Below are 16,986 nucleotides of genomic sequence, written 5' to 3' on the forward strand. Positions count from 1 at the left end.
CAAAAGTACATTTGTTCGGATTCAGACGAAGCTGGAATTTCCTCAAACGTTGAAAAAGCTTCAACAAATGCTCAACATGCTCAACTTCCGTTCGGGACTTAGCAATCATATCATCAACATAGACTTCTATCTCCTTGTGCATCATGTCATGAAACAAGGTAGTCATAGCTCGTTGATACGTGGCTCCGGCGTTCTTCAAACCGAAGGGCATCACTCGATAATAGAATGTTCCCCAAGGTGTGATGAATGTTGTCTTCTCCATATCCTCTGGTGCCATCTTGATTTGATTATATCCGGAAAATCCGTCCATAAAGGAAAAGACTTTGAATTTAGCTGTATTGTCTACCAACATGTCAATGTGTGGTAGAGGAAAATCATCTTTTGGACTAGCTTTATTCAAATCTCTGTAATCAACGCACATACGGACTTTTCCGTCCTTCTTAGGAACAGGCACAATATTGGCCACCCATTGAGGATATGTAGAAGTCACCAGAAACCCCGCATCAATTTGCTTCTGAACTTCCTCTTTGATCTTCACTGCCATATCTGGATGAGTTCTTCTGAGCTTCTGCTTCACAGGCACGCACTCAGGCTTCAAAGGCAGGAAATGTTGCACAATATCTGTATCTAAACCCGGCATGTCTTCATAGGACCAAGCAAAGATATCTGAATATTCTCGTAGCAAGCTGATCAAATCTTCTTTAACAGACCCTTCAAGAAGTGCCCCAATCTTTACCAGGCGCTCACAATCTTCGGACCCCAAGTTGACTGTTTCCAAGTCTTCGAGATGCGGCTGAATGATCTTCTCTTCGTGCTCAAGGAGACGGGTGATCTCATCAGGAATCTCTTCAACGTCATCTTCTTCTGCCTCAAATACAGGGAATTCAAAGTTGGGAGATGGCGTTGGATCATTATGTTCAATGGGTTTTAGGATCAACCTGCATAATGATTTTGGTTAAGAGAAAAACTTTAGCATCTAGACAAGCAAATCATTATGCAGATGAAAAATGTTGCTTTTACAGCTTTTATTTTTGTTTTTATGGTTTTTTGTGATCACTGATTTCATAAAGAAAAGCAAAAAGTGAAAACAAAGGAAAAACAAATGTTTAACAATGCAAAAATTGAATGAAAATATCATTGTATATATGCTTTGCCAACAATGTCATCACTTCTCCTTTTGGCATGGGAGAAGGGTTTTAAACAAAATGAACAATTACTCTGATCTATGGATAACTGTAGGAACATCCACAGCGACCCAATTGTGGCAGACACCACCAGGAATAACAAAATTGTTCAAATCTTCTGCATCTTCTTCTTCAATGATAGCAGCAACCTCTTCTTCTGCAGGTTGATCAGCATGGATGAATCCTCCACTGGTGAACAGACCTTGCTCGTTGCATGCCCCAGAACCATAGCCAATGCCAGCCCGGGATCGATTATCTTCAAGTTCAAGCACTTTCCCTAATCCAGCAACTGCACCACATTCAATGGCCAGCTTTGCATCTCGGTAGGAAGTGAATGAAGGAGACTTCTTCTCGATTGGTTCGTCAATAGATAAAGCTTGGAACTGAGTTCCAACTTCATCCTCTGCATCAATGTACGAGAAGGAAGACAGATTACTGACCAGGAGAGCCTTTTCTCCCCCTACTACAACCAATTTCTTATTTTTCACAAACTTCAACTTTTGGTGTAGGGTGGATGTCACGGCGCCAGCCTCGTGAATCCATGGTCTGCCCAAGAGACAGCTGTATGATGGGTGAATATCCATTACTTGAAAAGTGATCTGGAAATCACTTGGTCCAATCTTGATTGGGAGATCCACTTCCCCAATCACGGTCTTACGCGACCCATCAAAAGCTTTAACAACAACCCCACTCTGCCTCATAGGAGGACCTTGATATGACAATCGTGAGAGTGTGGATTTTGGCAATACATTCAAGGACGATCCAGTGTCCACCAGCACATTGGACATTGCATCAGATTTGCAATTCATTGAGATATGTAAAGCCATGTTGTGGTCTCTTCCCTCCTCAGGGAGATCAGCGTCACAAAAGCTCAACGTGTTGCAAGCGGTAATGTTTGCAACAATGCTATCAAATTGTTCCAAGGTGACGTCGTGATCAACGTACGCCAGGTCCAAGACTTTCTGAAGAGATTCCCGATGAGGCTCTGAATTCAGCAATAGAGAAAGAATGGAAATCTTGGAGGGCGTGTGTAGAAGCTGGTCTACAATGTTGTACTCACTCTTTCTGATGAGCCTCAGCATTTCATCAGATTCTTCATCAACAATGCCACTCGGACCAACAACTGAAGAAACGGGAGTCTTTTGTACAGAGGAGGAAGGCTGGGCAACAGCAAGTGCCGGATTCTGAACATTCACAGCATTCCCTACAGGGTGCACAACAGTGTCAGAAGCAACAGCCTTAGCAGGCGCAGAAAAGACACGACCACTGCGGGTCAATCCACTAACATCAGCGATAGTGGTCACGGAAGTGGAAGGCAAAGGAACCTCAACCCCATCCTGGACAGCAACAGGATTGTATCTGAAAGGTACAGCTTTATCAGATGAATAAGGCACAGGGCCGGCTGGCTTGATAATCAAAGCAGGGGAAGCCTTTGGCTTGTTGCTATTGTAGCGAATAACAACAGGCTCGGGCAATTTGAACACCGGGGAGATGACACTCACTTCGGGCTCAACAACATCCACATTGCGATTCTGGAGAATCTCAATGGTACCTTCATTCAACATCATTTGTAATTCCTTGCGAACCTGATCACAACCCAAGCGGTTGACCGAGCAGACGCGGCATTTGTCGTGGTTATGCTCCAAATAGCTGTGCTGACACAGCATCTTATGTAAATCAACCAACGACTGCCGGATATGGCTGACATATTTCACCTTGTACTTCCCAAGGTCTTCCTGAATCATATTCACGGATTTCCCATGCGAAGGCAATGGGTTCCTGGTGACATTAGGGTTGGAGTCTTCAAAACTCAGAATTCCGCTTCTCATGAGGTCTTGAACCTTACTCTTCAGCGGGAAACAGTTCTCTACATTGTGGCCCGGAGCACCGGAATGGTAGACACAATGCTGGTCTGGTTTGTACCACCATTGCGGATTGGCAGGAATAGCAGGAGGATCCTTGGGAGAAACCAACTTCCTCTCCAACAAGGAGGGATAAAGCTCTGTATATGACATCGGGATTGGGTCAAAACTGACCTTCTTCCTATCATAGTTCACATTTGCTTGATTGGTTGTACTTCCACGAGGCTGGTAAGCCTGTTGCTGTGGACGCTGCTGTTGCTGTTGATATTGCGGTTGTGGATATTGCTGCTGATGCTGATACTGTTGAGCATTATCCTTGAATACAGGCGCTACACTAGCCACCTGATGCTGATGTCCGGCACGATGTGCAGGCTTCCTCTGAACAGAGGGTCTTCTATGTTTGGGCTGAGACTGCACAGCATGCGCTTCACCTTCTTTCCTCTTAAACGCTCCATATCGCTTAGAGGAAGAACCATCATCTTTAGCTAATCGTCCCTCGCGGACACCTTCTTCAAGACGCATCCCCATGTTCACCATCTCGGTGAAATCAGAGGGAGCGCTGGCCACCATTCTCTCATAGTAAAATGACCCAAGAGTCTTCAGAAAGATCTTGGTCATCTCTTTCTCTTCTAATGGTGGAGTGATTTGAGCTGCCAGCTCACGCCATCTCTGGGCGTACTCCTTGAACGACTCTTTGTCCTTTTGTGACATAGACCTGAGTTGATCTCTGTCAGGCGCCATGTCAACGTTGTATTTATATTGCTTGACGAAAGCTTCGCCAAGATCGTTGAAAGACCGGATGTTGACGCTGTCCAGACTCATGTACCAACGGAGAGCAGCCCCAGACAAACTGTCTTGGAAGTAGTGGATCAAGAGTTGATCGTTGTCGGTCTGCGTGGACATCTTCCTGGCATACATGACTAAGTGTGCCAAAGGACAAGTGTTCCCTTTATACTTTTCAAAGTCTGGGACCTTGAATTTAACAGGTATCTTCACACCGGGAACTAGACAAAGTTCGGCTGCTGACTTGCCGAAGAGATCTTTGCCTCTAAGAGTTCTCAATTCCTTTCTCAGCTCGAGGAATTGGTCGTTCATTGCATCCATTTTCTCGTGAACATCTGAGCCCTCAGAAGCTTCAGAGTGATAGATGGTGTCGTCTACCCTAGGCATGGTATGCACGACAGGAGGAACGGGAATAGGGACCGGGCTAGATGCCGGCATTTGAGCAAATGTAGGAGCTGGCAGATCAGGCATGAAGCCAGGCGGCATCCCCCAAGGAAAACCGGGAGGCATGGCATTTGGCTGCTGGGCACTAACAGGCACCGTCGATGTAGCCACTTCAGAAATGACCGTCCGCTGAACGGGAGTTGCTGGCTGTTGAGCAGGCTGATTCTGGGCAGCAAGGAGCTGCTCCATCAGAGCGCCAAGTCTGGCGACTTCATCTCTCAAACTCTGATTCTCTTGTTCCAACTGCTCCATGATCCTTGCAGAGTTGACCCTTGTATAATACCGGTGAGTCAGCTTGTCTTCAAAATAAATGAAGAGCAGATGTTAGAACCGGAAGACCAGAAAATGGGTACCTGTTTATGCAAGAATGATGCATGAAATGCTTGTGCAAATGCTTTGATTTTCAAGGAACCCTTAGGGTATTATTTGCAATATTTTGAATATTTAAACATTTTGATTGCTCATGGAAAATATTTCATTCAAATATCAAGACAAAGAAGTACAACATTCTTTTAAATATTACAAAGAGAAAAGGTAAATGACATCCTATGGATCCCTATTAGCTCGGGATGCCGGAAGACGAGAAGTGCACAACTTCTTGATCTCTCTCTCATAGGCAGCCTCCATATCAGCCTTCTCCTTTGCAAGTTGATCATACTTCCTTTTCCAGAATTTGGAAGACTGAGGAAGCAGAGAAGTCCAAGTGTCGTTCGGATCGTCGATCACTCGGTGCTCGAGAAATTCAATCATATCATCCTTCTCCTTGAGCTGCTGCAGCAATTCCTCTCTCTCGCGGATCCAGGCACGCGAAAGGTCTTCTTCTCTCAACTCCTCTACACGTTGGGTAGGGAGGGTTGAAGGCCCAGCCACATCCAACAGTGTAGGTCTCGGATGATCATATGGCATCAGGTAGGTAGCAGCCCTCTGTCTGACCCAAGAGGTGTATGGCTCCAAAGCAATGCAGTTCTTTGGACCCAATTCATTCCTACTCTTTATGCGAATATTACGCCAAGCGCGGACAAATCTGGCTTTCAGGCCTTGGGGATCTTTACCCTCCTGAAAGAACACACCTTCTAACAGAATGTTATGGGGTTTATCCTTTAGGGGGAACCCAAGCTGACGACGTGCAAGCGCAGGGTTGTAGCTGATCCCACCACATGTACCAAGAAGAGGCACATTGGGGAATTCGCCACAAGAATCGATGATCTGAACGGTATCATACACGCGATCATACCAGGTGATATCATCATTGGTGAGAGACATGAGTCTCTGAGACCACCGTAGACATCCCTTGTTCTCCTTGAAAGCAACTGTCTGCGGCAAGTGCGAAATAAACCACTTGTACAGCAGGGGTAGACAGCAGACAATAACTCCTCCATTCTTCATATTCCTCAGATGCATTGAGACATACGCATCACCCAACAAGGTCGGAACTGGATTAAGGACTGAAAAGATCCTAATAGCGTTCATGTCGACGAACTTGTCGAAGTTGGGAAACAGCATCAATCCATAGATGAGTAACACAAATAGAGCCTCAAAGGCATCCTCACTCATGGCCTTCCCATAGAAAATGGCTTGAGCAATAAGGAACTCGGAGGGAAAACCCTGAATTCCGCCTTTGATAGTCAGATTAGCTCTAATCAGATCTTCATCTATGTGCAACAAGCTGGAAATCTCTCGAGCAGATAGAATACTCTCTAAGCCACTGAACGGCACTTGATCCAGAATCGGAATCCCAATAAGGTGAGAGTATTCTTCCAAAGTCGGCAGCAACTGGAAGTCCGGAAATAAGAAGCAATGATAGAGCGGATCATAGAACTGAGCAAGAGTGCTCATCAATCCCTCATCCACTTGAGTAGTCAACAGCGGCAGAAGTTTCCCATATCGAGCCTTGAAACCCAAGGGATCTAGTACATATGATGTCAGATTCCTTAACTCTTTTACATCAGGCTGCTTGAAGCTGTACTTCTTTGTATACCTTTTCGGTCTTTCCATGTCTGAAAATTTTGCAAATAACCCTTTAAGTTCCTTGAAAATTTTCTCTTTCGATGACATGAATGCGGATGAATGCGTGAATGCATGAATGCAACAAACACACTCAAGGATCAATCAAAGCACACCAAACAAAGGTCGTGGGAAAGCTCTATGTATCCCTAATATCAATCATCCATTTTGGTGGATTTAGGTTTTCACCTTATCGACACCCAAGTTCCATTGATATTAACGGTACGTGAACCGGTTCAAACATTCCTAATATCAACCAGCCGCTTTGGTGGATCTTAGGTTTTACACCTGATCCGGGATCCATTGATATTAACAATGTCTGAACGACTCAACCACGAATCACGGGTTTGTTGAGAGTCACGAGCATGGAGTCTCGGTTAAGAACCACCCAAAGGGAGTGTACTAGGGTTTAAACCTGCCAGACATGTTCTATCAGAGGTTCCCATAATCATCGTTCCATCTTTCGAATATTATCGGAGGAACGAATACTCGTATTCCAAGAATATTCTCAAGAGAAACTCTTATGAGTGTAGTATCGCGTGACAATCGTATCAGAACTGACATCTGAACGACTTCCGCACTACGGTCCTAAAAAATAGGCCAAGATGGGTTTGGTAAACTAAGGTCCTTGGCTTCTGCGGAACATGATTGAAAGAATAATGCCTATCCACAAATAACTTGTGTGACATTATTAGTTCAACATGACCTCCACCAAGTGAATGGGCTCGCAAGTCAACTGGCTAAGGACTACTCCACACCAGTCGACAAGACTATGCCATTCTCCTATCCTAGAGTGCACTCGAGTTCGGGTATAGAACTCATCTCACAGATCACCAAAGCAAACAGCAAATGTATATCAAGCAATTCACACATTACAATCAATACAGTGATCCCAAATTGTACAAAAATATGTCAAATGACAAATAATAATATATCACAACAAGGGTGAAAAGTAGGCAATACCACCAAGGATTCTTATATTTTTTCCCCAGCAGAGTCGCCACTTTTCTGTGACGGTGTATTCGTCGCTATATGATCTATCGATTAAATCATAAGCTAAGAGATACATTGAAATTTTCGAGTCGCCACCGCACTTTTATTTATCCGAAGGATTGGCTAAAAAGCGAACAAAAGCCTAAGAAGTTTTACACGTAGAAAACTAATAAAAAGATCAGAGATTATGGGTAAGGGGTAAATTACACAATGGGAAGGTGTTAGGCACCCACTACGTCCTAGGTACTCCTAGGGAGCCCTTTTCACACTTGTTGTACTAAATTGTTATTTGTTATGACATAAATATTGTGCAAACATGATTGGGATGATGAGAAAAGAATATACAAGTTAATTATTTTTGTGTTATTGGGTTCGAGCGGATGAACCCGTTGCCTACGTACCCTCCATCAAAGGTAAGGATCAGAACGCCGTAGTTCGGCTAAAAGATTTCCAAAAGTTGGTGGATTCAGTTTTAAACACAAGCACTGAGGCTTTTCATTATCAATGGGAGAACACTCGACCAAAAACAACATCCACCACGCGAGGATAGCTTCGACGTACTAGAGGGGTTAGCCCTGTTTGAAGTACGGAAGTCTTACTGTCGACTCACTAAGGATAGGCAAGATTTACATCAACCACAAAGATAATTGAAGCCTATGGCTAATGCATGAAAAGATTAATGGACAAAGCCAAAACAAGTGAATGAGTGAAGTTAATTGATTGTGATTATGAAAATGAAGTCAAAGTATGATTAAGATTGATTCAAATAAGTATTATGAAATGGAGTTTGAAAAAAAAGTCAAGGACTTGAGTCCAGGTTTTTAGTTAGAAAACATGAAGATGTTTGCACAACACTTATGTCAAGTTTAAAAGGTAAAGTGTGAAAAGGTTTAGGACATAATGAATGATGAATGGATGAGGATGGATTGTAAAACTTCTTAGAAGGTTCACTTCTTGAAATCATATGGGAGATGATTCAAGTGTGTCCTTTGGAATAGCAATGGATCAAACAAACAAAGCAAGCAAAAGCGGATATCGGATGCCAATCACTGGTCTTATACCAATCTCCTAAAACAGAACGGGATATCAGATGCCACTCAATGGTCTTACACTAATCTCCACAGGCAAAGAAATAAAAAGCGGATACCGGATACCAATAGATGGATTTACACCAGTCTCCTAAAACAGAAATGGATATCAGATGCCACGCAATGGACTTACACTAATCTCCTCAAAAGAAAACAAAGATGAAACATGGAAGTTAACTGCCAATCTGTCTGGACTTAGGTTAACTTCACAGTATGGTCCTAGGAAATCCAATGCCACATTACAGGGACTTACAATGGATCCTCACATACAAGAACAAAAGCAACAATATGATCACAGGAATGCAAATGCCAACTTACAGGGACTTATAATTGCAACCTCTCATACAACAAACAGATCAAACTATGATCACAGGATAACAGATGCCAACTTACAGGGACTTATAACTGTATCCTCACATACAAATCAAACAGACCAAATTATGATCACAGGACAACAGATGCCAACCTACAGGGACTTATAACTGTATCCTCACATACAAACAGATAAAACAGAAGATATGAGTGACCAACGAGGTCTTACACTCTATCCTTCCATATCACAGGAGCAAATGCCAAAGCAATGGACTTACAATTGTCCTCAATGGGCAAACAACAATGATAACATCACAAAACAAATGAGATGATCATGCATTAATGGCAATTGATGATGATGATAGATGCATAACATACAGGCAAGTAAGTGCATATGAAGCAATCAATCAAACAATGAATATCAAACAGCACACTCTATAGCCAAACAATGGGGGCTCACACAAGAGGGTTTGACTTTAACAGCCCACTGTAATAGGTAAGTGTCGCTCTTAACCTGGCCATTGAGGGGCTCAGGTGAAGCAGATGAAAAGGAGATGAGGGGTGTGCCTCATTGCTTCAATCTCATATCAGAGAGAGCATCAAAGAAAGTGTGGGAGTTCAGAAAGTAGGAACTCTCTCCACATTATTGACTCTATAGATCTTGGGTTTTTATCTCAATGCTTCAACCATGTAATGGGAGCAAAGAGAGGACACACTGAATAGTGGGGGATAGATTGCTTATCCCTACCTTCCACCAATTGCCTTACTTGAAGGACTTTTCCTGCTTAGGACAAATTTAAACAAACACAGGCATCGCCTCTTAAGGAGGACTTCAGACAGTTTGCCCGGTCAAATAACAGACCGGGTCTCCAGACTACATGAAGAAGAAGTAATTATACCTCAAAGCAAATGCTAAATAGCAAAGCAAGCAAGTTCAAAGAACTTAAGCAACTAAAGTACCTGCAAAAGTCAAACCAATTAGTAAACAGCTCAACAGTCAAAATCAAAAGGAAATGAACCAATAGTCAACCACAGAGGGACCAATTGTGCAAGGCACAAAGACTCAAGCATATGAGTCACCTACAAAACAAAGGTTAGCACATTAAACAATCAAACTCAAGCACATTAGAATGATCCTCAAGGCATTGGTGCTTAACCTGAAACAGATGAACTCAACATAAGCTTAGAAGACCACTAGGACTAGCCTAGGGTCAAAGGTGAAAGAAAAAGTCAAGGCAGCAAGGAAAAGTCAACCCAAACCAAGTTTAAACATTCAAGAAGCATTCTCAATTGGATTCACAATTATATCATGCATCATGGTCATTTTGTAAATCAAAGAAGTCAAAACATGGCAAGAGAAGCATACAAAAGTCAACAGCAAAGACTTCATTCAAAAGTCAACTCAAACAATCTCAAAAATTATGAAATAAATCACACTCAATCCTAACATCTAACATGGTATACATGTCAAATTTCAATGCATTTGGATGAGAGGAAGGCATTCAAGTAAAATCATGAAGTCAAATCAAATTCAAGTAAGCATGGTGAAAGTCAACAAGCATAGGTCAACTTCAAAAAATCATATCAATTTGAAAACAGAAGAGAAATGAATGAGATTAACACCAATGCAAAGCTTGAGATGTCTAGTTATCACATATGAAATTTCAAAGTCATACAATATGATGTGAGAATTTCACAAAAGATTTGGCAAGGCATAGCACAAAAAGTCAACAAATGACCAAATATGGAAGAAAATTCTCAATCAAATGGAAAACAGCATGATTAATTCCAAGAAAATTCATACACAAACTAGACATGTGATAGATGATTCATGCAAAATTTGGGGTCAATTGGATAAGAGGAAGCATGTGAACAAAAATTGGGAAAATACATGATCATGGTATAGCACCAAATGTAACACATAACTTCAGAAAATCATAACTCTCAATCCACAAATGATAAATGCACAAACTTTATATGGAAATGAAGGTCAATGTGTCTAGTTTCACCACAAAAAATTTCAAGCTCATTGGATGCAATATGAGTATTTCACAATTGAAATGGCAAAGGGTGTCATTTTGGCATACATGTTGGGAAAACAATTATCATTTAAAATCCAGCCACTGAAAAATTAGTTAAAATTCACAATAAAAAACTAGACACATTCATGAACATGAGGAAAAAATTTCATAATTTTTGGAGTTGTAATGAATAAAAAATAAATTGTTGAAGTTTGATGAAATAATGGAATGAACATGAACAAGATGGCATGGCAAGTGGTCAAACAAGGAGTCAACGATGGCAAACTTGTAATTCTGCAGTCACTTATTGAAGTGCTGCGTTTTGGCAAGGCAAAACGAAATGTTTTGATTGGCTCCCAGCCAATAAAACAGTAACCAACCAATCCATTTCAAATTTTATGAGTTTTCAAAACCCTAAGGTTTAAACATGGCAAAGGCATTTTCAGGCAACAACAACAACACCAAAATTCGACCAGCAACAACATCATAGCATAAATATGGACAAAGTATTTGGTTTTAAACAACAGCATACAAACATCATCATCATGTTCATCATATAAATCATCAACACATGAACAACAGCATTTTAACAAAAATCATGGCCATGAAATATCATCATTAAGCAGCTTTAATCAACAGCAAAACACACATAGACATGAGAAATCCGGCCAAGGAAGGTTTGGTATGAACAGCAGCAGGGTTTATGCATCATTCTACAGTATGACCAACAGCATAGCAGCAAGTACAAACATAGTTCTCATGGATTTTCTAAGCATGGCAGCAGGTGTTCATCAACATCCAAACAAAATAAACAACAGCACACAACAGCATGGCATTCAGCAAGCAGTCAACAGCAACATTCATCATTATCATGTGCTCATCATAAACAACAGCAAACACAATCAAGAATTTCTGGACATGAGTCTAGAGTTTAAGCACAACAGCAGGACATGTGCAGCATGGCTTTCAGCATTTATCTTCATGTTATCGATCAAAACATCACCAAGTAACAATAAACAAACATAGTCATGGAACACTATCCTCATACAACATCTGAGAACAACAGACCAAACATAATCATGAGGGTTCTGGACAGGGTTTAAACAGCAGGGCAATTGCTCATGTTCAACCACATCAAACAAACATGGTTCAACCAAACCACACAACAGCACATAAACAGCAGGGAAGGAAATTCTCATGATTCAAACATCAGCATTAACAAAAGAACAATTTCGAGTAAAGTGCATCAACATCAGGGCATTAACAGCATCAAGTTCATGTTCATAAAACCAGCTTTAAGCAAAATTACCACAACAGCACATAAACAGCAGAGTTCTATGGTTTTAGAAACAAAAGCATACAAACATCAGCATTCAATATATATTTCACATGGATTTTCTGGTCATGATGTTTGGTTCAAATAACAGCAGCATTCATCATCCTTATATCAAACAAAACAAACAACAGCAACAACATGTTTCATGGATTTCAGGACAATGCTCATGGAGTTTACACACAACAGCAGGACATATGCATTTCATCGAAACTCATCATCAGTACACAGCATGGCCAACAGCACAGCAGTAACAATATATTCATACAAATACAAGCAACAACAGCCAACGAACTTCACAATTTTTCTGGGTTCTCATGCATACTTTAGGGTTTCTACTAGCATGGCAAACTTCATCATGGCAGCACATGTTCATCAACAAAACTCAAACCTAGTTCATCTAAGCAATCACAACAGCATACACATTGTCATTGAAAACTCATCATTAATTGAAAAAAATAAACAGCAAGGCATATGGCATAGCAAGTGGTAGTGGCTCATGCAATCAAAACAAACAACAGCAGCAGTATTCATTCACCATCATGTTCATCATTTAAATCACCCAACACATGAACAACAGCACATAGCAGCATAGCATTTGGCAATGTGTAGCAGCAGGCAATCAACAGCATAACACACATAAACATGGGAGAAATCCTGGACAGGTAGGGTTCAATACAACAGTGCGTTCATCATCACTTATGCAACTTGGATTTTCAAAACACCCAGCATGGCCAAACCAGCACATCAATAGAATCAATATGCAACATACAACATGAATGTGCTATCCATTTTCATTAAATCACCCTAGACAAGCCAAATCGATGGAAAACCTAATTGTGTATAAAAATGAAAGTTCAGATTTCTTCACCATGGGAGCACCATTTTGAATGAAACAAATTGCATAGAAACCAGCATACAAAGACCTACTTAACACATGGCATGGATTGGAGAATGAAGATAGTGGAAAACTTACTTGTTTTTGAAGCAAAATGTGAAGCAGAGCTGCTTTGATGGTTACAAACTCAAACAGATGAAGCCCTTAGTTTGGAATGATGGCTGGAGGGTAGCTTGAAGCTCAGCAACTCTTGGAAACCCCAAAACCGAAAATTACCATTGTTGGATTCATGGAAGTTCAGACCTTGAAATGCTATTCCAGTCAGTATCTTATGCTTAGAAATGACTCTTAATGGCGGTTAGATGATGGAAACATGAAGGAATGTTCAAGTTGTTTGGAGATTTCGAGCAAAAATTGCCAAAGGCCAAAAATGCAAAAGTGAGAGAGTGAGCTTTTCTGGTTGGTGGCTGCTGAGTCTAGGGTTCATTTGTGACAGAAAAATGCATTTATATTGTCTGCTTAAGGTCTGCTCATGAAGTGGTAAGTTGGTTTAGCTTAAATGATCACAAATGCAATTTTGCTAATTATGCATAAGTGGGGAAATGGAGGGTGTGTTTGCTGCGAATGGGCCTTGGTACAGACAGCAAATGGCCAGACAAAATGCTGTTTGTGGTCTGCACCTCAATTGTTAACATGTACTTGCTTATTGAAACCAATTGTACAAATTACCAACTTTGAAAAATGTGGAAAATGGAGGTGCAATGCTTGGTCGAATGGGCCTGCAATCAGGCTGCAGACAGACCACACTTCTGCTGTTGGATGCTACTCATGCATTGCTGTACTTTGTTTTACTCTTTGAAGCCATTTTGCAAAATTGCCAAGTTTGCATTTTTATCCAAAATTGTGGTATGGTGATGGAATGTGCATGAATTAGGACTTGAGGCAAGTTTCAAATGTGATTTTAAACCTTTCCCAATTGGCCAATTGATGAAAAAAGTCTTAATTCAAAAAGTCAAAGTTTGGTCAAACTTTGAATTTAAATGCAAAAGGTCCAAAAATGCCATTTTGAATGGTAAGGTTTTAGGTTATGAAATTTATATTTTTGGAAAGAGGATGAAAAATGTGGTTTGTAGGAAAAAACCCCACCAAATTTGGCCTTATGGTTTGAGAGATATGGCTTGTTGAAGTTCAAAAATTGGTGAAAATGATTTGATCATATCTTGACAACCACACATGGGATTTGAGAGTTCTTGGACTTTTTGAAAATGGGAAGACAAGATCTTCAACTTTCATGTTGGGCAAAAATTCATTTGAAGCTTGTATCATGATGTAAGTTGAGGATCAAGAAGTTTCCATTTTTGGCAGTTGAAATTACAGGTCCACTTTCTATTTCTGGAAATTTCTGATTTGGCTTGATTTTCTTCCATGATGAGGTTTGACATGATAGATGAGGCTTATACAAGCATGAATGAACTCCTTCAAATCAATTCTATCCATCAAATCTCTGATTAAATCAACTGTTGACCAAGTTTGACTGTCTGTTGACTTTTTCTAGGGTTTTGGATGACTGATGCACTTCTGATGGATTCCAAACCCTAATTCCTTGAGAACTTGACTTCAAATGATGTCTCAAGTTGTTTGAACCTTTGATTATTGATCATGGTGCCCAAATTCTGCAAGAATGGCCACCATCCATTGCTTTGACTGATCAATGACTGAGTTTGACCTAATTTCTGATGATTGCTTCAACTGCAAGCAAAAAGGTTAGACTGACAATATTTTTGTACTTTTTGAATGATAAACATATGAAAGCAAAGATATACAAATGCAAAGTAGGCTTGGTGATCAAGAAACAAACCACAAGGCAACCAATCCACTAAGAGGAAAGCAAAGGCATGCATTGATCCTTGAGGCCATGATATGAATGATATGGGCCATGAGGGATCTTAGGGCCCAAAATTGGGGTCTTACAGGATTAGCCTCCAATGGCTCCAAATGCTCTCAAAAATCACTTCTGGTGCTGTAAACTCGTACTTCTGGTGTAGAAAATTGCAACCCTTGAAAAAGTGAAAAAATACTCTTAAAAAGCCTTTGGAATGAACCAGAACGCGTTAGAAAATCCCAGAAAAAGGGCCATCACGCGCGTGACGATCTGCATTGTGATGTAACTTTTACTTCCCCATCGCACACGCAATGCTGCACGATGTTACGCATGATTATTTCAATAGTTGCACACCTTTGCTCCCCTTTTCACCCGATTTTCACTAAGTCCATAGTTCTTCACACTTAGATATTTTTTCCTTATTCTTTTGTATTTATTCTTCATTTTTGCTCCTCTTTAACTTGTTTTGATCTGTTTCTTTGACCGAAATCATGCACTGATGGAGTGTCATCACAACCCCAAACTTGAATCGTTTCTTGTCCTCAACTAACTTGCATGCACTGCTAATTCCAAATAAAAAACAATTTACACAATAACAATTTAACATCACCATATGAATTTTTCTTTACCTGACCATCGTTCTAGCTTCCCACTTCTATTCGGCAAATTCAGAAAACATCCTCAAACTTTGACAAGTACTCAATGTGTCTCTTATCTCACCTTGATTCACCCATTTGACAGGGTAATCTCTCAATTAACATGCAAAATAATATATACTGAGTTTGATCATGCTCTAATATAATTCATCAAATAAATCAAAACATACATATTTGAGGTCTTTTTCGGTTGTATCTTGGCTTATGTTAGGGTAGGATATTTTTGGGAAAGTAGGTTTAAACCTTTTGAGATAGGTGCCTAGTTCTCATTCTATTATCATACTCTTTTGTTCCTTCTTTATGGTACTAGAGATAGTTCTATTGTGGTCCTTATTATGTTTTACATTCTCTTAATCATTTTTTTGAAGAAGTCTTTTTTTTCACTTCTTATTTTCTCGAATTTATGAAAATTCGACCATTTTTCTGTAGTATCCCAACCCCAAACTTAAAACTTTGCTCACTTCCAAGAGCAACCCCAAACTTAATCTTTTTCTTACCACTTAAGAACTACAATTTTACCTAACTCTAAAGAGATGGTGGAAAGATAAGATCTTTCAAGTCATACAACTAAGGATAAAGGCTAAGTCACCGAAAGGAAGGCTAAACTCAAAATGGTTAGAAATGGATGTACCTATTACTCAAAGTGGTTTAGAAAGGCTCAAAGTTATAAATAAATAACTACCTCAGTGCATGTCAATCAATCAAGACAAATTTAATCGAAAATAGATCAAACTTGATAAAACCATAATGCATGGCTACACTCAATAAGAAAGAATAGTAAACAATTAAACTTATTTGGCTCAAACCTTACTAGTTGAGACATCTGAAGTTGAGTACAAGTCCTTTTATTCTTTTCTCATCCTTTGCCTTTAATTTGTACGTTGCTTTCCTTATGATCAAGTTCCTTTGGGTTCATTTGTCCAATGTTAAAGTTGCAAATTCGTAAATCTGAAAGAAACAATAGATACATACTTGTTTATTAAAGACATCATAGATAGTAATGGAAGGGAATGCTCGGGTGGTTGATTCTTCTTATTGGAAGTCTCGAATAACATAATGTAAATTTTGTAAAAACAAAAAAATATGGTTATAACCAATGGGTTTCCTCCCATCCAACACTTCTTTTCCGTCATTATCTTGACGCCCCATGCCTAAGGCATGTCAGGTGCAAAGGATACCCTTATGTCAGTCAATTCACTTGTTTTCATTCCTTTGTCAATCTTACTACCTTTTTCTTCCAGTTGGTAGCATGTCTCTAAATCATCCACATATTATGTCCATTCATACACATTAAACACCATTTTTTCCTTGTTAAACGTCGAGGCAAGTTCACATGTTTCCACATCTATTAAAGCTTTCCCGGTTGCCAAGAATGGGCGTCCGAAAATAATTGATCGTCTTGAATTTCCTTTAATGTCAATTACAAAGTATGCAAGAAAGACCAAACCATTGACATGCACTAACACATCTTATACGATACCAAGTGGATGAGTAACAAATGAATTGGCTAAAGTGAGAGTCATATTACTCATTATGATCTCTCCTATTTTCAATTACTTAAACTTATTCAGCGGCATGTCATTGAT

The sequence above is a fragment of the Lathyrus oleraceus genome, chromosome 4 (assembly GCF_024323335.1).
Source record: "Lathyrus oleraceus cultivar Zhongwan6 chromosome 4, CAAS_Psat_ZW6_1.0, whole genome shotgun sequence".
NCBI lineage: Eukaryota > Viridiplantae > Streptophyta > Magnoliopsida > Fabales > Fabaceae > Lathyrus > Lathyrus oleraceus.